The following is a 20,563-nucleotide window of genomic DNA, read 5'->3' as shown; positions in this document are numbered from 1 at the left end:
CTATGTATGAAGGATGTAACTAGGCTTATTGTGTTGATTTAACAAGACAGTTGACCCTTGCACATGTGTTTGAACTAGATGAGTCCACTTATAAACTAACTTTTTTCAATAGTAAATACAGCACTACATGATTTGCGGCTAGGTATCAAGAATACTGAGGGTGAGCTATAAAGTTATATGTGAATTTTCCACTGTGTGTATATACAAAAATTAAATCATTATATTGTACACTTGAAACTAATGATGTTATATGTCAATTACACATCAATGAAAAAAAATGCACAGCAGAGTCCAAGCTTTAACACATCATCTTTAACCCAACTACATAGTACTAATAAATGAAATATAACAAATAGAAAATAGAGAATCAAAGATGGGCTCAAAAGTAAAATAAATAGATTAGAAATGAATTGAGAATCTATATGTTCAAAATTGCCCCCCTGTACTGACTTCCAGCATGACAGTGTAAAAAAGTCTACTGACCTGCTCCCGAAATGAAAAGTTAAAAGAACAAATGAACAAACAAACACCATTTAAAGGCTCTGAAAATGGTTCAAAAGGCAAAGAGCGCATCAAGAAACAACTATTCCAGAAAATCTATGAAAATTTGGTAAAAAAAGGGCTAGAGTGTGTGGTATTTAAACTAACACTGCTCTCTCCCTCTCTGCTCCAAGCAAGGCAGAGACTCCATTCTGGAGAGCTGCAGCCAATAACATGGGGTTCCCTCTCTCCCAAATTCCCAATCTGAGAACCTTCTACATGTGTGAGGAGCAACATTCAACGTTTTTCATCCCATCGTCAACTACCTAGTGCAGAGGCTGAGTCCTTGGCAAGTGAAACAAGAGGTGAGGACTCCTCCAGCACGCCCCCCCCCCTCAACTAATGGAATGGAGGCTCTATCTTAGGTGTGGTGCATTGAAAATATTGGAGCCCGGATCACCTTTGCCCTGCACATAAGGCAGTGTTTCCACAATAGGAAAGACAATTTTTTTGTGTGGTCCAACTTACCAATCTTTTCTTTTCTTTTTTTTTTTTTTTTTTGTGGTACGCGGGCCTCTCACTGTTGTGGCCTCTCCCATTGCGGAGCACAGGCTCTGGACGTGCAGGCTCAGCGGCCATGGCTCACGGGCCCAGCCGCTCCACGGCATGTGGGACCTTCTTGGACCGGGGCACAAACCTGTGTCCCCTGCATCGGCAGGCGGACTCTCAACCACTGCGCCACCAGGGAAGCCCACCAATCTTTTCTTTTATGGTTCATTTTTTTTTTCTACCCTGTTTACGAAATTTTTGCCTTTCCCAAGAACATGAAGTTATTCCCCTGTTTTCTCCTAGAAGCTTTATTACTTTACCATTTATATTTAGGTCTATGACCCATTTTGAACTTTTTGTGTATGATGTTAAGGTAAAAGGCCATGATTTTTTTGTGTGTGTATGTCTATAAGAATATAAGTTCTCTATTTTGGCAAACAAATTCTCTCATGCTTGGAATTTACAATCTTTTGCTGACACTGTTTGGTATGAGTAGTAGTGGGCAATATTTAATATTCTTGAAGAATTAATCTAAGAACCATAATGCACCTTGAATACAATTGAGATGTATTGTTGGAAACATTCCATCAATGAGTGTTTTAGTCCCAGGATTGGTGTCATGAGACAAAGACCACAGATTGAAGGTCCCTCATAACTAGAGGCAAATGGCCGTGCTGCTGGAGAGTAGTGAGGAACACTAAGATAATGGCCAAAATACCAGATGAGACAGACCAGCCCATACCTCAATGTACCCTACTGTAGGATTCCCAGTAACAGGAGAGGAGAAAAGTCACCTCAATGACTTTTTTTTTTAACCTCAATGTCTTTTGGGTTCTAACAAGAACCCAGCACAGGCACAGAGGCTTCTTGTCCCACATCCATAAGGACACATAAGTTTCCCCTATACCCAACACTATCTCAAGAATTAAGAGGTAGAAAGGGGGCCAAATGTCAAATGATTTATATTCCTGATGGAAAGTTTATTCATTGGATTGAGTAAACATATAGCAGAGAAAAAATTTTAATTGGAAAAGGTTAACTTTACCTGGTAAAATTTACCTTAGCAAAATTAAGAGCTATAGAACAAGATGAGATCATGTATAGAAAATAAAGTTACTGCACATATGAATTGTGTTGTGCTGTATACTGTTTTTAACTCTAACCTGGTAAGCATTGGTACAGTTAAGAGGTACACAGGCTCAGGATGTTTCACCTTAGGCAATAAAATCTATAAGCTGAATTGGTTACCTGGAAGCCAAATAAGAGAGGGAAGGCTGAAGAAGCTTTTCCTTCATGCAGGTATCTGATGCTGTGCCAGGAAGTTTTAAGAATAACAACAGGAATGGAGTTGATTGCTCATTTCAGCTGAACTGTTCCCTGGTGGCTACAGTGGGCCTAGGACCACAGAGTGGAGAGACAGAATTTGCTCTGATAGTTGCCGACTAGAGAGCCTTTGCTATCGGCAGAGAATACTGATAACGGCTTTCAAACTTCCACAGAGTTTCTTCCGATGAATTCTTATTCCAGGAAACCTAAAATATAAAAGAGATATGAAGGTTAAGAAGGTTATTTAGACAGTATCTATCTGCTTTCTTATAATATCCCTAAAGTAATTCCATAGCACTTTGAAAATCACTGAGGGAAGCACCAGTTCAAGACAGGTCAGCTGAACAGACACAACTAACTTGGGCTCTGATACAGTTTGGCTGGAATCTTTTGCCTCAGGCTAACATGCTGAGAATGGCTTCCTAGAGAAAGTGAGTGATCTGCCTGGGAAATGTCTTCCTGGAAATAATATGGATGTTGAGGTCTAAAACAAAGACTGCTAGCTGTACCTGCAACATCCATTCTCCCTTTTGTCCTGTGAAGCACATGGTCACCTTGGATCAACATAACATTTCCTAGTACTTAATAGCAGGTAGTGTTAAAAGTTTCAGAAATGGAGACCTGACTGAAATAAAGACTGCAGCCTCGGAAACACAGATTCAACAAACACTTGAATTGTGTTCTACCAGACTACAAAATCAGAGAGGCTTATAAAGGCAAAAAGTTGCAAGGCCACAGTTAATTATATGAGTTGTTTTTCAAGAATTATGATTAGAGCTGGCAAGAAGTGAGGGTGCTTGGTAAGCATGGATTGGTTGGGGTCTGAAATGGTTGCACAGTTTCAAAGGGAGACCTTGAGACGATAAGGTTGCAGCTGGCAAGTGTTGTTCTGAATATTCTGGTGGTGTCCTTGGGCCTGGAACATTTCAAAGAAAGTTCAAGTTCTCAGTGATGCAGAGACCAGAGACCATATCCTCAATGGCCACCTGACTCCATTTTGTGTGCCCAAACTGTGATTACTCCATTATAATTTAAATCTGTTATTAGTAGTTATGTGTGACTATATGTCTAAGTACTGACATATAAGATATAAACAAAAATGTTGTGAGCAACTTCTGGCTGGGAAATTCTTAAAGGACTCTTCCTTCTGGCTGGAAGGTGGGCATAATGTCCAGAGTTAGAGCAGCCACTTTCATCGGCTGTAGATGGCACATACTGAGCTCGACAGAACCACAAAAATGTAGAAACCTGGTTCACTGATGATTGGAAAACTAGTCCTGGGGTACCCACACTTATGTGTGTGAGAAATAAACTTCTATCTTGCTTAAACTGCTGTTATTTGGTTTTTAAAAATCACAAACAGCTAAATCTTAACATCTAAACAAATAAACGATATAGGAGAAAAATATCACATAGCAAAGCTCGAGGTTACACTGTTCCTCTGAAAAAGGTACAAAATTGACTGGGGGTTGGGGGGAGGGAGACAGAAAGACAGACCAGGAGGGAAATTCTCTTCCACAAGGATAAAACCCTTCTTAGTTTAATAACTGTGAGAGACTTCAGCTTACCTTTCTATTTTCCACCCCTATATCCTTAAGGTAATTGTGACTAGGAAAAGCCCTATCTACTGACTCAGAGCCTCATTTTTCCTTCCTGTTTAGAAAACCTCCACTTATACAACTACAGGAAAAATTAATACCATGATTTACTTTGAAATGCTTTTTTTTAAAAAAAACATATAAATCAATGGCTCAATAGAAGATGAATATGTGAACAGTTATATGACAAAGCTAGTACAGTATAATAAAATGCTAACAGGAGAGTTTAGGTAGTGGGGACACATGTCCACTGTACTATTATTTTAACTTTCTTTATGTTTGTATATATTCATGATAAAATATTGGAAGGAAAAACATTCTAGTTACCTCTAAAGTAATCAACATAACCCATTTTACAAAGACCTAAACAGAAAATCAGGGATCACCAGATATTCGCAGAAAATCAATCAAAGACAAGGATGACAATAAGCAGAATAACCAACCTTAGAGGAAAGAGAGATGGTTGAGGAAACAGAAGAAAAGAATTTTCAGATGATATTGTAAACATAAAAGAACATTCTACTATGTAAAATAAGCAATCAGAAAATAAGAAATATTTCTTGAAAATTAAATATATCTGAATATTTTTAAAAATTCAATGACGTTAAACCTATCTTGAATTTAAATAACATTAAGAGCTAAAACTTATTGAGTCCAAGTCACCATCACTGTTCATCTAGATGAACAAAATAGCCTCACAAATTGTCTGCCTAGTTCTATACTGACCCCTTACAGTCAATTCTTAAAGCAGCCATAGAGACCCTTTTAAAATCAGATAGTGTCTCTCCTCTATTTACAGTGACTCCCCTTTTCATTCAGAGTAAAAAGTCTTAACAATAGCCTCCATGATCCCTCATTCACACATCCCTCTTTCCTCTTCTACTACTCTTCTTTGTTTTCTTCTTTCCAGCCACTTTGGCCTCCTTAGAACTGTTTGAACAAGCCAGGTATCTCCCAAACTTAGTGTTTTTGATCTAGTTTTTCCACCATTGATTAGTTTTGCCTCTTCTAGAATTTCATATAAATGAAATTATAACCAGCATACCTTTTTTGCATGCAAGGCTTCTTTCACTCAGCTTAATGTTTTGAGGTTCATTCATGTTGTTCCAGGTATTAGTGGCTTGTTCCTTTCCATTGTTTAGTAGTCTGTTGCATAAATATACAAAAATTTGTTTATGCTACTGTCTGATGGACACCTGGATTATTTACAGTTTGGGGCTATTGTAAATAAGCTATGAATATTCTTATATATTTTAATTTATCTATTGGCTTTTTACATTTCTTTGCATTTCTTTTAGTGGTTATTCTAAGTATTAAAACGTATATCCTTAACTTTCTATAGAGTATAAATATACATTCATTACTTACCCCACCCTGCCCTTTATGGTATAGCTAACTTTCATATGTACTATATCAAAAGATATAATAAGCCTTACTAGACAATGTTATAATTTTTGTTTTAAACAGTTATATGTATTTTAGTGAAATTAAGAGGTAAAACATATATTTACTGAGATATTTGCTACTTTTGATGCTCTTTCTTCCTGAAGATTTGAATTGCCATTTGATTTTATTTCCCTTCCTTTAGCATTTCTTGTAGTGCAGATCTGCTTGTGATAAAGTCTTTTACCTAAAACTTTTTATTTCACCACTCTTGAAGGATATTTCACTAGATACAGAATTCTGGATTGACTGTCTTTTTCTTTCAGCACTTCAAAAACGATCTACTCTCTTCTGGCTTCCACTGTTTCTGATGAGAAGACCCAAGTTCTGATCATTTGGATCAGTGTTCTCTTATATGAATGTGTCATTTTATTCCTGCAGCTTTCAAGATTTTCTCTTTATTGTTGGTTCACAGAAGTTTGACTTTCTTGTGCATAGGTATGCTATTTTTGTGTTATGTATGACCAAGTTCACTGACTCTATCTTCACAATCTCCATTCTTCTGTTAAGCCCATCAAGTGAATTTTTAAAAATTTCGTATATTTTGTTGTTTTGTAATAGAATTTCCATTTGGTTCTTTATTATAAATTTTATGTCTCTGCTGAGAATTCCTGTATTTTCATTCAATGTGAGTATTCTTTTCCTTTAAGTCATTAAGTATAGTTATATACTTATAGCTCTTTAAGTCCTAATGATTCCAACAATGAATTAGCTTGGGATCAGTCTCTATTACTTTTCTTTTCTCTCTCTCTTAGGAGAACTCACACAACTCATCATATAGTTGTACTCACAGCTCAGATTTACTACAGGAATGTAGTGTGTGTGTGTGTGTGTGTGTGTGTGTGTGTAAGAAAGAAAGCTCATTATAAGGATGAGGGAATATATCTTAAAAGCCCACTGACCATATTCAACATTAAATATATCAAGTTCCAGTGAATATTGGGAGGTGGAATAAGTTTCTGAGGGTATTTGGGAATAATCAGGTTGCCCAGAATACAGATATCAGTGTATAAGAGGATTAGAATGAAGAAGAGTTAAGAGTAAATTTTGTGCTTAAAGAAGTAATTGTGGAGAACTAGGAATAAGAGAGTTCAGAATTGAGATATAAACTGGAAGGGAAAGTTCATAAAAGTACCAAGAAGAGATTGAAGAATTACTCAGTCCTAATATTCCAAAAAGGAAGTACCATTTCAAGCTCGAAAACATGATTTTTACATAATTATTTGACATGTTTTAAAATTCATAGTTTCTCTTATTTATATATATATATCTATACATACACACACATATATATGTCACAGTATGACATATATTGAATATGTGGTGCTTGGGGGTGGGGGAAATAAGCAGAAATCCAAATTTTTCTTGTAATACTACAATCTAAACCTTCTTTGTCAGATGTTTTTCCCTACCCCTAGATTATAAGCTAGGCATGCATTATGGCTTTTCTGTTTACATTAGGATAATTTTGGAATGTCTCAATCTTAGTTATTTAAAAATCCAATATGATCTAAATCACTTTAAATGTTTTCTATTCATTGCTTCTCTTCATTCATTCTTTCTTCTTTTTTTTTGGTCTTCCACACTTTTTCTGCCTTCTCTGATTTTAACTGAACATTTTATATGATTCTAGTTTCCATCCTCTCTTGAGATACCAATTAAAACTTTTGTTTTTGGATGTTCTAAAATGGTTGCCTTAGAATTTGCAATATACATTTACAACTTACCTAAGTCCACTTTCAAATAACACTATAATGCTTCATGGGTAGTTAAAGTACAAAGTATTTTCAATTTCTCCCTCCTGTCCTTTATAATACTGCTGTCATTCATTTCACTTACCCAAAAGCTATAATCAAAGAACACAATGTTGATATTATTTTGAACAATGTTATCTGTTACATCAATTAAGAAAAGTTTAAAAAATATTTTACCTTCATTTATTCCTTCTCAAAAACTCTTTCTTCATGTAGATCCAAATTTCTAATGTATGACATTTCTATCTCTTTGAAGAACTTCTTTTAACATTTCTTGCAGGGCAAGTCCACTGGTGACAATTTCCCTCAATTTTTGTTTGTCTGAGAAAGTCTTTATTTTTCCTCTATTTTCTAAGGATAATTTCACTGGATATCAAATTCTAGGTCTTCAAGACTTTAAATATATCATCCCATTTTCTTTTTGCATAGTTTCTGAAGAAAAGTTCAATGTAATTCATATCTTATTTTTTCTCTGTAGGCAACATTGGTTGTTTTCTCCCCTCTGACCTCTTTCAAGATTTTCTCAGACTTTCATTTTCTGCTGTTTGATTATATATGCCCAAGTGTAATTTTTTAGTATTTATCCAGTTTAGAATCCTCTAAGCTTCCTGGATCTGTGGGTTTTAATGTCATTAATTTTGGAAAATTCTGTCCTTACTTCAAATAGTTCCTTTGTTCCTTTTCTCTCTTCTCCTTCTAGCATTCCCATTATGCATATGCTAAACTTTTTGTAATTTCCCCACTTTTCTTGGATATTCTGTTTCATCTTCTTCATTCTTTTTTCTTTTCAGTTTTGGAAGTTTCTATTGACATATCCTTAATCTAGATTCTTTCCCTGGTTGTGTCCAGTCTACTTATGTGCCTACCAAAGGTGTTTTTCATTTCAGTTCCTGTGTTTTGGATTTCCAGCATGTCCTGTTGATTCCTTCTTAATGTTTTCATCTCTCTGCTTACTGTCCCCTTCTGTTTCTGCATGTTGTCCACTTTCCTTCCACTTCAAAGGCTAGAGTGGTCTGGAGTTGAGTATTTTCATTTCACTAGGTTGGTAACCCCCCAGTTGGTTAGGCTCTGGTAAAACAGTTTCCCTTAAAGGCAGATTTTATTAAGGAAAATAGAGAGCTCTGGGTATATTTGAAAATGCTCACTTTTCCTCTCCTACTGTCAAAAGAGAATTTTTATCTGATTTTCAAAGTGAGAAGCTGGTAGGTCTCTTGGAGGTAGCAGTCACAAAAGTGTGCCCCCCCCCCAAGCAATGGAACCACTTGGAGTTTTAATTCTCAAATTAGTCCATGAGTTTTAATGCCTAAAGTAGTCCACAGAGAGCTTCTGGCAATTCACCTATTACAAGTGGAGACTAGGTTGTAGAAAAGTAAGAACAGAAGCGTGTAGAACAATTAAGAAACAATTAGAGCATCCAGTGAGGAGTAGCATAGTAGTTGTAGAGGTGGTAAGAATTGGTTAGATTTAGAATACCTTTTGAAAAGAGCCGATAGATTTTGCTGAGGGACTGACTGGATGTGAAACTTGAGAGAAAGAAGAATCAAACTATGAACTGAACAATTCTAAGAGTCAATATGCCATTTGCTGAGATGTAAAGATATACACTAGGAAGAGTGAAACAGGTTTTGGAAACAGAAAATAGTTTGAAATGCATGTTAAATATCCTAGAAGATATGTTGACTAAGAAGTTAGATATGTTAGTATAGAAATCAAAGAAATCATGGCTGGAAATGGCTATTTGGAAGCCATCAGCATAGTGATGCTATATAAAGACAGTGAAGGAAAGAATGAGATTACCCGGGAAATAAAGGTGGCTAAAGAGGGGAAGAGAGCTGGGACACACTAAGAAATGAGGCAGAGTCTAGCAAAGAAGAATCAAAAGAGCTCTGTGAGTTCACAAAAGTCAAATGAAGAAAGCGTTTCAAGTTTCGAAAAGGAGGATGTGATGAACTGTGTCAAATGCTGGTGAATGGTTAAGCAAGATGAAAACTAAGTGTTGCCCCTTGGATTTATCAGGATTGTTTAAATGCCCAGATATCTACAAACTCCCTTTTTATGAAAACATATAAACTAGCTAAGAGGTCTCACATTCAAGTGTGCCTAAGAATTAAAGACCTAGAGTTTATGCTTAACATCACATATCCTGCACTTTGTGGGCCACTTACAGTATTTTCATGAGTAATTTTTACTCTCAGGGATTTTTACCGTAAAGGCTGAGTTTAGATCCAACCCACTGTTAGCGATGTGATCCTAGCTTTACACAGCTGTTTCCAATCTATCCTATTAGCAGTCAGTAGATAAAGAAAATGAGTACCTACTTCACGTAAGTCATAATTTACAGGTAAATTTAATCTTCTAAATCTAGACTTTTCCACTCCCTGTCTTTTCTGGAGTTGAAGGGACCAGGTGAAGCGGGATAAACCATGTGTGGGAGAGTGGGCAATTAGTGGCATGGGCACTCTCCCAACTGTTTTTAAACTACGCTTGGAGAACGAGGCTTCACGGTGGCCCCATACTCTGAAGTAACCCAGGAAGGGGTGTCCATTACTCCAGAAGAAAGAGCGAAGGAAAGGCGAAGAGAGCCCACAGGGACATAACAGGACAATCCCTCCCTCCCGCGTGCCTTTCTCTCCCAGCCCACCTACCACCACAAGAACCGACCCAGCGACCACGCCCCGCCTCCTTCCGGCTTGTCGCGGCCGCCGCCGACGTGTGCGCAATGACGTTTCAATCTCCTGCGGACCCCGGAAGTGCAACTGGAACTTGTTCGGGGCGCGGATCCGGAGAGGGAAAGTCGTAACAACCGCACGAGGGAGTTCGGCTGGCGAGCTGGAAGGCCACGCCTCCTCCCGCCTCCCCCCACAGCCCTGTAGCTGGGGGCAGAGCTCAGGTAGGACCTGCGTTTGCTGGGTTGTGAACTCCCGGGGGGCAGGCCCGGGCCGGAATCAGAGGAAGAGGCTGGCCTTGGTTCGTCTCGGGCGGGGGTCGGTGGCGCCGCGTTTCCTGCGGACACTTCTGCCCTGTGTACAGGACCCCGCTGATGGGCAGCTTACACCTGCCATTTCCACTTCCGAGGCGGGGCATTACAAGTGTGTTCCCTGGATGAGTCTCCCTACTCTTGGACGTTTGGGGTTCTGGGAGCCTAGAGACTGTAGCGTAATGGGCCTTTCTAAGCTTTCTCAGGTGGGGAGGTTTGGTGGTTCTCTGGTTGAAGATTTTTCTACGAAAATGATCATCACCTGCCAAACCTTTACCAGAAGACATTCGCTGTAGGCAGAAGATTAAAGTGCAGTTATAAAATGCTCCCCAAACTTGTAACGTGCATGGGCGCTGGTGGGACATTTCACTGGGATGAATTCTTAATTGAATACTTTTGACTTTGAAACAAAGTTAGGTATATTTTGGAGGCAGTCTTCTCTTTCTCTCATCCAGAGATTTAACATATTCTTCTAGTGCTCCAGAGTGTGTATTTGTTATGCCAAGTAATTGGTTACTTAATTTTGGGCTATATTTATTGACAGTCTTGTTGCCTTTGTCTGTTTCCCCAAATCCTGTGAAAAGTTGCAGAGGGAAAATCCTTTGGTTTTCAGGCTAGCGAGTGCCTTGTACCATTTATCAAAACAGGTGAAATGTGATGCAATCCACGGTGTCTTTTTGTCTTAAAGCGGTGTTAGAGGTGTATTCTTCGTGCTTGTTTTTTATCCCTCATTGTGAGGGACAGATATACTGTATTCATTTGATGTATTTAGAAAATAAGTCAGGGAGCAGTTTTTTGGCATTCTGGTACCAGGCTTCTATCTGACTCTTTAAGTGTTCCTTCCACTTAAGCCTAAACCAGGAATGCTGTGGATGGCTTAGAAGCAGAGGCTGTTGTGACACTGGTAAATGGTAGAATAGCACCAACGCCAAGAGGGCAGCATGACCTATGAAACCGTAACCATGCACCCACTCATTCCATTAACAGGTATTTATGGGCCATCTTCAGTGTGCCAGGTGGTGTTCTAGTTGCTGGGCTTCCAATATTGAACAAAATGGGCAGTCTTTGTTCTGAAATTTACGCTGTAGCGGATAGAGAAGGACAGTTAGCAAGTAGATATATCAGGTAGTGATAAGGGCTATGAAGAAAAATAAAGCACATTGAGGGGAGAGAGAATGAATGATGGAGGATGCTGTTTTAAATAGGGTGGTCAAAACCTGCCTCTCTGGCTGAGACAGTGAGAGGCCCGCGGACCGTGATGAAGAGTGGCCCCCGCTCGCCACAACTAGAGAAAGCCCTCGCATGGAAATGAAGACCCAAAACAGCCAAAAATAAATAAATAAATTTATATTAAAAAAAATAGTCACAGGACAAGGCAGTTCCCATTCTACCATTTAAAAAAAAAAATCCTGCCTCTCTGATAAGAGGACTTTTGAGTAGGGATCTGCATGAAATCAGGGAGTGAGCTCTGCAGGTATGTGGGTATGTGTTTTAGGCTAGGAAAAGGCCCTGAGGCAGGAATGTATTGGTATATCTTGGAATAGCAAGGATATAGGCATGGAGGCATCAGTGTTTAAAAATCTCAGGAATATTTACTCAGTGTTTTGTGTGAGCCTGAGAGATCTTTTTTATTGACAGCCTGTTTTTCTCAGCTTTCCCAGGCAGACCTCTATGAGGATAATCTGATGTCTTCAGATATGTAGAGATGTTTCCAAGCTTTTCATTAGCGCAAACAAAATTAAGCACTATTTACTCAGTTGAACATAACTTGAGCTGTCTGTTTTAGGGTCAGATTGGGTTTGTACAATGGCCGTGGATAACTAAGTAGCAAGTGAAATAAGCTAACATATGTCAACTTTACCTTTCATTCTTTTTTTTTTAAATTGTGGTAAACTATACATAACATAAAATTAGTCATTTTAACCATTTTTAAGTGTACATTTCAGTGGAATTAAGTACATTCACATTGTTATGCAGCTGTCACTACCATCCATTTCCAGATCTTTTCATCTTTCCCAGCTGAAACTCCATACCCATTAAACATTAACTCCCCATTCCCCTCTCTCCTCAGCACTGGACAACCACTAAGCTACTTTCTCTATGAATTTTCTGTTTCTGTCTAGATACCTCATATAAGTGGAATCATACGACATTTGTCCTTTTTCACTGGCTTATTTTGCTTAGCATAGTGACTTCAAGGTTCATGTATGTTGTAGCATATGTTAAAATGTTCTTCCTTTTTTTTTTTTTTTTTGCGGTACACGGGCCTCTCACTGCTGTGGCCTCTCCCGTTGCGGAGCACAGGCTCCAGACGCCCAGGCTCAGCGGCCATGGCTCACGGACCCAGCCGCTCCGCGGCATGTGGGATCTTCCCAGACCGGGGCACGAACCCGTGTCCCCTGCATCGGCAGGCGGACTCTTAACCACTGCGCCACCAGGGAAGTCCATGTTCTTCCTTTTTAAGGCTGAATAATATTCCATTGTATATATAGACTACAATTTGTTTATCCATTCGTCTGTGAATGCTGGGGTTGCTTCCACCTTTTGGCTATTTTGAGTAATGCTGCTATGAACATGAGTGTGCAGATATCTGTTTGAGTCTTCTGCTTTAATTCTTTTGGTTATATACCCAGAAGTGGAAGTGCTGGATCATGTGTTAATTCTATGTTTATTTTTTTAAGTATTGACATATTATTAACAACAGTGGCTACACTATTTTACATTCCTACTGGCAATGCATGGAGGCTCCATTTTCTCTGCATCGTCACCAGCAGTTCTCCACGTCCTCACCAAGCACATTTTCTCTCTTATTTTTTTTTTTAATAATAGCCATCCTAATGGGTGTGAAGTAGTATCTCAGTGGTTTTGCCTTCCCTACTGGTTGGTGATATTAAGCATCTTTTCATATGCTTTTTGGCCATATGTATATCTTTTTTGGAGCACTGTTCATTTAAGATCTGATTTTTTTTTTTTTTTTTGGCTGTGCCACATGGCTTGTGGGATCTCAGTTCCCAGGGATTGAACCTGGGCCATGGCAGTGAAAGCCCAGAATCCTAACCACTAGACCACCAGGGAACTCCCCTTAAGGTCTGATCTTAATAGAAAATTTTGCAGGGTTTTTTTGGGTAAATTTTTTAAGGGTTAAGAAAGCAGCCACCTTGTCTTCTGTTACTTTTTTAACCCTAAAATACTGTAGTTGTAAAAACTTAAATTGTCTATAGACCAAGTATCTGAAGTAACTCCAAAGTTAGAAGTAAAAGAAACCATAAAGCATCTTTTGTAACAGTGAATGAACCTCTGGGTATCAGACTGTGATGAAAAGAGTTCTGAACAGCCAAAGATCATCCCCACCTGCTTTGATTCTTTTTTCTTTTTTCTTTAGAAGGAAAGGAGTGTATCAATTGGCTGACTATGGCTGTGAAGTAGATCTCTTTTTTTCTGGTAGCTGAGAAGAGCAGGAAAAGAGATAAAAATGATGAAGAAACAGAAAAAGAAGTGTTAGCAGTTGGATGTAGCTAGATGGAGAATGGGAAAGGAGATCAGTAACAGTAATGGACCTTAAGCACCAGAACTGACAGCAGAAGAGGGGGACCTGGCAACAAAGTGACAGAAAGTAATATAGCTCTACAGATTGGAATGGGATGGGGGACAGGGTGAAAGTGCAGCTGTATCTCAGCATGTGGTTCTGAAGTCAGCCACCTGGCCTTAAGTGATTCAGTAAGACCTACTGTATACCAAGTAACATATGTCGATTCATCTGGTTTAGCAGTTAGTATTTGGAGGGTGTGCAGTGTATACAGTCCTACAGAAGTAAACTAAATTTTTCAGACCATGTATCACATCATTTCCAACCATAGAGTAATGAGGTTTGAGTAATTTAGTGAGCAATGTGTAATTTAACAATGTTCAGCATTGTCAAGAAAAAATTTTTTAAACTATCTGTTTAAGAGAGGAAGGAATTTTTTTATTCAGAATGGCTGATGACCCATTAATGCAAGGTAATGCATCTTTTTTTTTTTTTTAACTATTGAATGTTTTGTACCCTATTCTTTATTAAATACTCTTTGGGTACTGCGTTTAGCTAACTGTTTCAGTTATAAAGCTTATTTAAGTTGATTACTTTGCTTTGATTTAAAGTAATGAATGAAAAATTGTACCACATTTTTGCTTATCACTCTTTGACAAATTAAAATTGATTAATTTGCTACAGATGAGGTAGCAGATGACTGACTTGCTTAACATTTTACAGCTAAGTTAAAGATAATTTAGAGGTAACGGTGCTGTGCTGCTTTCTCTGATATTGTATTCTTGTCTCCTTTTTTTTTGAGAACAGTTCATTTTTGTAATATAGATACTGCAATATAGATAACAGATAATTTTTACTGTAGGGAAAAATATCACTGTGAAGACAGATCATTGAAGCAAAGCATTTATTGTATGTTTGTTTCCATTTCTTTATAGCAGATTGAATATTTTAAGCATGGTCTAGGTTGATAATATACTTAGGGTTGATTTGCTCAGAGGTTAGAGAGGTGCTAATAAGACTAAGATTGTGGATTTGGGCCTTGTAAGGCCCTTTAATAGCTAATTAAGGGAATGATAGCAACTAATACCCAACATTGTAACTGCCAATGACTGTGGGATGTGGCTACTATTCCTATCCCCTGCTAATCACATTGCCATTATCTGTGATAGGTATAAGAAAGCAACATGAAAGATACTATATGTGGCTCAACAGATACAGTATCTCTATTTAAAAAACAATTTGGAGTTAATATCCAAGGTAATTAAGGAGTGTGATACCCTTTTCATTTACAAAGCATAGCTTAGTTTTGTGTGCTTTGTTTAGAACATGGAACAAGCTAGAATTGTGACCAAGATTATAACTCGAGGTGATGCAGTTTAAGAAGTTGAAAAGTTTGATTAATTGATAGGTGAGATGCTCTCTTGATTTGAATTACCCCATTCTTCTTGATATCATCGTTTTTGTCTATACTATGGAAATGACTTTGTTACTAACTCAAGTAGTTCGGGAATTAATCAATCATCTTGGTCCATTTGGTGTAATACCGTTTAATGTAGTTGGAGTATTTATCTTAAATGGTAATACCCAGGAATTGGTTGGGTGGCAGAGAGGAAAGGAAGGATCAGATCAGGAGGTAAAGGAAGTATTGGCAGAAAAGTAAGGGGGTTTGTCAACAAGTGTTAGCTGAATGGAGATTGGGCACTGGTCTCGAAAGAGATAGGGAGAAGGGAGGGATAAAGGAACAGAGAAGGGCCCAAGATCTACATGAACTGAAATATGGGACGAGGCAAACAGGGCAGTAGTTAGGCAGGGTCTCAGTTATCTGAATCAGTAAAAGATAGATACCTAGTCATAAGGCAGTCTGGACCCCATACTTGAGGATCTTACATGCTGGTTGGGGTGTCTGCTATAAAGACAAGACTTCAGCAAAATTTTTTGTATTATGATAGAAGTATGTATAGGATGGTATGGGAGAGACACAATGCCTTACCTGGGGTTATTGAAAGGCTTTGTGGAGAAAATGCTACCTAAGTTGAAAACTTAAGGATGAGTCATTTAAAAATAAAGTGGATGGGCTTCCCTGGTGGCGCAGGGGTTGAGAATCTGCCTGCCAATGCAGGGGACACGGGTTCGGGCCCTGGTCTGGGAAGATCCCACATGCTGCAGAGCAGCTAGGCCCGTGAGCCACAACTACTGAGCCTGCGCGTCTGGAGCCCGTGCTCCGCAACAAGAGAGGCCGCAATAGTGAGAGGCCCGTGCAGCGCGATGAAGAGTGGCCCCCGCTTGCCGCAACTAGAGAAAGCCCTCGCACTGAAACGAAGACCCAGCACAGCCAAAAATAAATAAATAAATTTAAAGTGATAAATCTAAGAGATTAAAAAAAAAAAAACAGTGGAAAGGCTTTCTAGACAGAAGAAATACCTCTCAGCGGTCTGGTATTTGTAAAAGCACTAAAAGGAATTTGCAACTACTAGAGCAGAAAGTTTGATTGTAATGAGAGATGGATTTGGAGAAAGAGATAGGAACCAAGTCATGGGGGGGAGGGGCAGGGGATGTGAGGAGAATGTTGTATAGTTTGATAAGCGGCCTGGACTTGCCTCTTTAGGCAGTAGGAACTATTGAATGGTTTCTCTTGTCTCCTGTAGGGTAAAGGATTTAACCTTGCCCCAAAAGAGGTCTGGCCTTTGCCCTCAGCTTCTGGATGGTAATCTCTAGTACTTTTGTTTTCCTTGGAGCTTTGGGTCACATTGTCTAACAGTGAGATTTAGGGTAGGGGCTGCCTGTAGCCAGAGAGACTATGTGACTTAGGGTAGGGGCTTTGGGTCCCTCGGTATCAGTTGACCTGGAAACTGAGATCAACCATGTGGGCAGTCATTCAGTCATGCCTGTGTAATGGAGCCCCAATAAAACTCTGAACACCATATCTCCTGTGAGCTTTCCAGGTTGACAATAGTCCGTGCATATTATGACATATAGTTAGCAAGAGAACAACATGTCCATAACTTCACAGAGAGAGGACATCAGCAGCTCTATGTTTGGTACTTTCCTGAACTTTGTCCAATATGCTTTTTCCCTTCCCTGATGTTAATCTGAATTAATTTTCCTGTGGTAAACTATAATCATGAGTATAACAGTTTTCAGTGAGTTCTTTGGGTCTTCCTAGTGAATTATCAAGCCTGACGGGGCTTTGGGAGTCTTTGAACTTGTAATTGGTGTTAGAAGTGGAGGTTATCTCTTGTGCTGACTGTGCCATCTAACTGTGTAGTTGTCGAAAACCTTTCATATCTCCTTTCTCTGCTTCTTCCTTCCTCTGATTAGGGATAAAAGTGGCTTTAGCATTTGAAAGCAGGGCCAAGTGAACTGATGATGTTGGAGCACCCTATCTTCTAAGAGTGAGGCTGTTTGGAAAAATATCAAGAATGTTATAACACAAATGTTCCTAAACATGATGTTATCCCTTGATACTTTCTAATTGCGGTGGATTCAGTTGCATTCTCTCAAAATTCGTATGTTGAAGCCCTAACCCCCCAAAAATAATTAAGGTTAAATGAGGTCATATGGGTGGGACCCTGAGCTGATAGGATTGGTGTCTTTCTATGAAGAGACACCTGAGATCTCACTTGATTTTCCTCTCTATCATGTTAGGACACAGCAACAAGGTGACTGCCTAAAAGCCAAGAAGAAAGTTCTCACCAAAAACCAACCCTGCCAGACCTTGATCTGAGATTTCTAGCCTTCAGAACTGTGAGAAAATAAAGTTCTGTTGTTTGAGCCACCCCAGTATTTTGTTATGGCAGCTGGAGCAGACTAATACACCAGTTCATGACTGATCTTTTTTCTTTTTCTTAATCAGCAGTTGGGTTCCATGTGCTCTAGTGGAAGAATGTTAAGAGTTCAATGAACTCAGTTTCCCATAGACCCACTTTAAAGTTGAATCATCTGAAATTGTTCAAAAACTTGAAAGAAAGAAAGGCCTCAAAGAGGACTTTTAGATTATATACCATCTAAAGTGATTGAGCAAAAAAGTTGGTACATGGAAGTAGAAGAAAGGAAGAAGGAAAAATGGAATGAAAAATGATAGATGGTAGGGTCTTTCCTGTAGGCTGGAGTCTGGCCTGAACTTTATACAGGATGGCTCTAGGTTTGGTTCTAGGATCCAACAAAGTTGGTTTTACTGGAGACCATTTTGGACCTCTTTCATCCACCATCAAAGTATTTTTGATCTGTAGCCTGTTCTTTTAGGGTCTTTTCCTACTTTTTTCTAGGTGACTAATATGATAAAATCAATTCATGCTAATGTATTTCACAGGTAACTATAAGAGTATTATTGTTTATAGGTAATATTTCATTATTTTGAAACAGTGTGAGTGATTTAATGGTGAAATTTAATCTGCATTAGGAATACTGCCAAGTACTTCTAAGAAACTACATGACTCCATTTTATCATTGAAAACATCCTAGCATCGTACAGATTAGTTTCACTTCCCTAAAAAATCCTCTCTATTATGCATATTCAGCCATCCTTCCTCCCTAACCCCTGGCAACCACTGATCTTTTTAGTCTCCATAGTTTTCCCTTTTCCAGAATATCATATAGTTGGAATCGTACAGTATGTGGGCCTTTGGTGGTTGGCTTCTTTCACTTAGTAATATACTTTTAAGTTTCCTCCCTGTCTTTTCATGGCTTGATAGCTTTTTTTATTTTTTTTGAGTGCTGCTGAATAATATTCTTTTGTATGGATGTACCACAATTGATTTATTCATTCACCTACTGAAGGACACCTTTGTTGTTTCTAAGCCTGGCAGTAATGAATAAAGTTGCTCTTAATATCTGTTTGCAGATTTTTGTGTGGACATAAGTTTTCACCTAATTTGGGTAAATACCAAGGAGCATGATCCTGGATCGTATGGTGAGAATATGTTTAATTTTCAAAGAAACTGCCAAATTATCTTCCAACATAGCTGTATCATTTTGCATTCTCACCAACAATGAGTGAGAGTTCTTGTTGCTCCATATCCTTGCCAGCATTTGGTGTTGTCAGTGTTAAGGATTTTAGCCATTCAGATAGGTGTGTAGTGGTATCCCATTGTTTTTTTTGTGTGTGTGTGTGGCCTCTCACTGCTGTGGCCCCTCCCATTGCAGAGCACAGGCTCCGGACATGCAGGCTCAGCGGCCATGGCTCACGGGCTCAGCAGCTCCGCAGCATGTGGTATCCTCCCTGACCAGGGCACGAACCCGTGTCCCCTGCATCAGCAGGCGGACTCTCAACCACTGCGCCACCAGGGAAGCCCCTCCCATTGTTGTTTTAATTTGCAATTCCTTAATGACATGATGTTGAACATCTTTTTGTAAGCTTATTTTCCATCTGTATATCTTCTTTGGTGAGGTGTCTGTTCAGGTCTTTTGCCCATTTTTTAATTGGGTTGTTTTCTTATCGTTGAGTTTTAAGAGTTCTTCATATATATTGAATAAGATACCTTTATTAGATATGTCTTTTGAAAATATTTTCTCTCAGTCTCTGGCTTTTTTCATTCCCTTGACGGTATCTTTTACAGAGAAAGTCGTGGCTCCTTTTTGTTTAACAGTCCTTTTATTAGTTTATTTCTGGCTTCTCATGTTTTACTATAAGCAGCAAAAAGAACCAGGTGGCACATTCAGCACTCTAGTTGGAAATCTCCTTGTTAGATCAGCCACTTCATTAGGTACATTTTCTACTTTCCATATAATTCCATGGGATACTGCAATTGCTGCCACAACATAACAACCCCTTCCTCAAGTTTCCAATAACATTTACTTTGCTTTCTTGCAGGTCCTCACCCACAGCCTTATCAAAGACCATGGGGCATCTATTAACAGATTCTTCGGGCTGCTGTAGGCTTTCTCTAACACTCTTTTCAGAGCCCTCTGCCTGGTTCCTCAAGCCATTCTTGAGGTTTTTGGTATGGCAGCATTCCACTTCCAGGTACCAGTTGGTTTCTACTGCTGCCCTAAAAGTAGTTGCAGTACTAAGGTTTCTGTAAAACAAATCATGTGGTTGACCGAATTACAGCACAACTTGAATTTGCAATCCTAAAGGACGGATTGGGACCTTGACAATTGGGGTGGGTACATTTAGGCAGATTCTGGTGAAGCTAGACACCTTGGATCTCTAAATTCTCTTGAACCTTCTTTGCCAGTAGAAGCAACCCTTCTACTCCTTCCCAGGAGGCCTGTCTCCCCTGGTCTAAAGAACCTGTAATGGCCTCCCCTTAGTTGCCCACAATGGATTGCTGATCTTCCTCTTTTCTTATTCCAACCACCTTCCCTTGCTTCTAGACCTATAACCAAACTTGAGTCCAAACAGACCCCAGAGGGTGAGGTAAAAAGTTTACACAAAGATGTGTGTGATTTTCATCAGTTTATATCAATAGAAATCAGGGAATTGTGTGTGGGAATGGATTCTAAGAATGTGGAATCAGGTTAAAGGAATATACAGTTGGGTCAGGCAGTGGTGGGGCTGGTGGTGGCAGTGGTTATGGTGATGTCAGGGAATCCTGTAAGGATTATATTGTTAAGAGGATATTCTAAGTTAGAAAATGAGTGATAATGGGGACCTCAATTAAGACAACAGTGTTGGGGATCTTAAAGAAGGAAGTGATGCTCCTTGTTCCTTTGGTACATTATGCGTAATGTTTTAGCACTTGCAATTTTATTAGTTAATGGCCTCTCTCACTAGACCAAGCTATTCAGTTGCTAGGACGATTTATTTTTGTAACAGCATGAGAAGCAGCAAACATTATATGCCAGGTATTGTTCTAAGAACATAAAATACATTAGTTCAGGTCTTCCCTGGTGGCACAGTGGTTAAGAATCCTCCTGCCAATGCAGGGGACAAGGGTTCGAGCCCTGGTCCAGGAAGATCCCATGTGCC

General features: G+C 39.1%; 1 protein-coding gene and 1 long non-coding RNA gene across 5 annotated transcripts in view; one reads left to right on the top strand and one right to left on the bottom strand.

The window, feature by feature from the left end:
• Nucleotides 1-1,910: 1,910 nt before the first annotated feature.
• Nucleotides 1,911-9,927, bottom strand: LOC137221496 (uncharacterized). Its single transcript, XR_010942038.1, has 3 exons — nucleotides 9,796-9,927; nucleotides 4,999-5,099; nucleotides 1,911-2,561 (listed from the first exon to the last, which is right to left on the bottom strand). It is a non-coding gene; the product is annotated as an uncharacterized lncRNA (long non-coding RNA).
• The window catches only part of ARB2A (ARB2 cotranscriptional regulator A), a 420,212-nt gene continuing 409,549 nt past the window's right edge, over nucleotides 9,901-20,563 (top strand). For 3 of the 4 annotated variants that reach the window (XM_067731229.1, XM_067731228.1, XM_067731226.1), the window contains exon 1: nucleotides 9,901-10,040. The gene's annotated coding sequence lies outside the window, so the exon portion shown is untranslated. The remainder of the gene's footprint in view (nucleotides 10,041-20,563) is intronic. The other variant, XM_067731227.1, reaches the window with a different exon arrangement.

The sequence above is a fragment of the Pseudorca crassidens genome, chromosome 3, assembly GCF_039906515.1.
Source record: "Pseudorca crassidens isolate mPseCra1 chromosome 3, mPseCra1.hap1, whole genome shotgun sequence".
Taxonomy (NCBI): Eukaryota; Metazoa; Chordata; class Mammalia; order Artiodactyla; family Delphinidae; genus Pseudorca; species Pseudorca crassidens.
The sequence above is the reverse complement of the archived record's forward strand: the minus strand, read 5'-3'. Positions and strand labels throughout refer to the sequence as shown.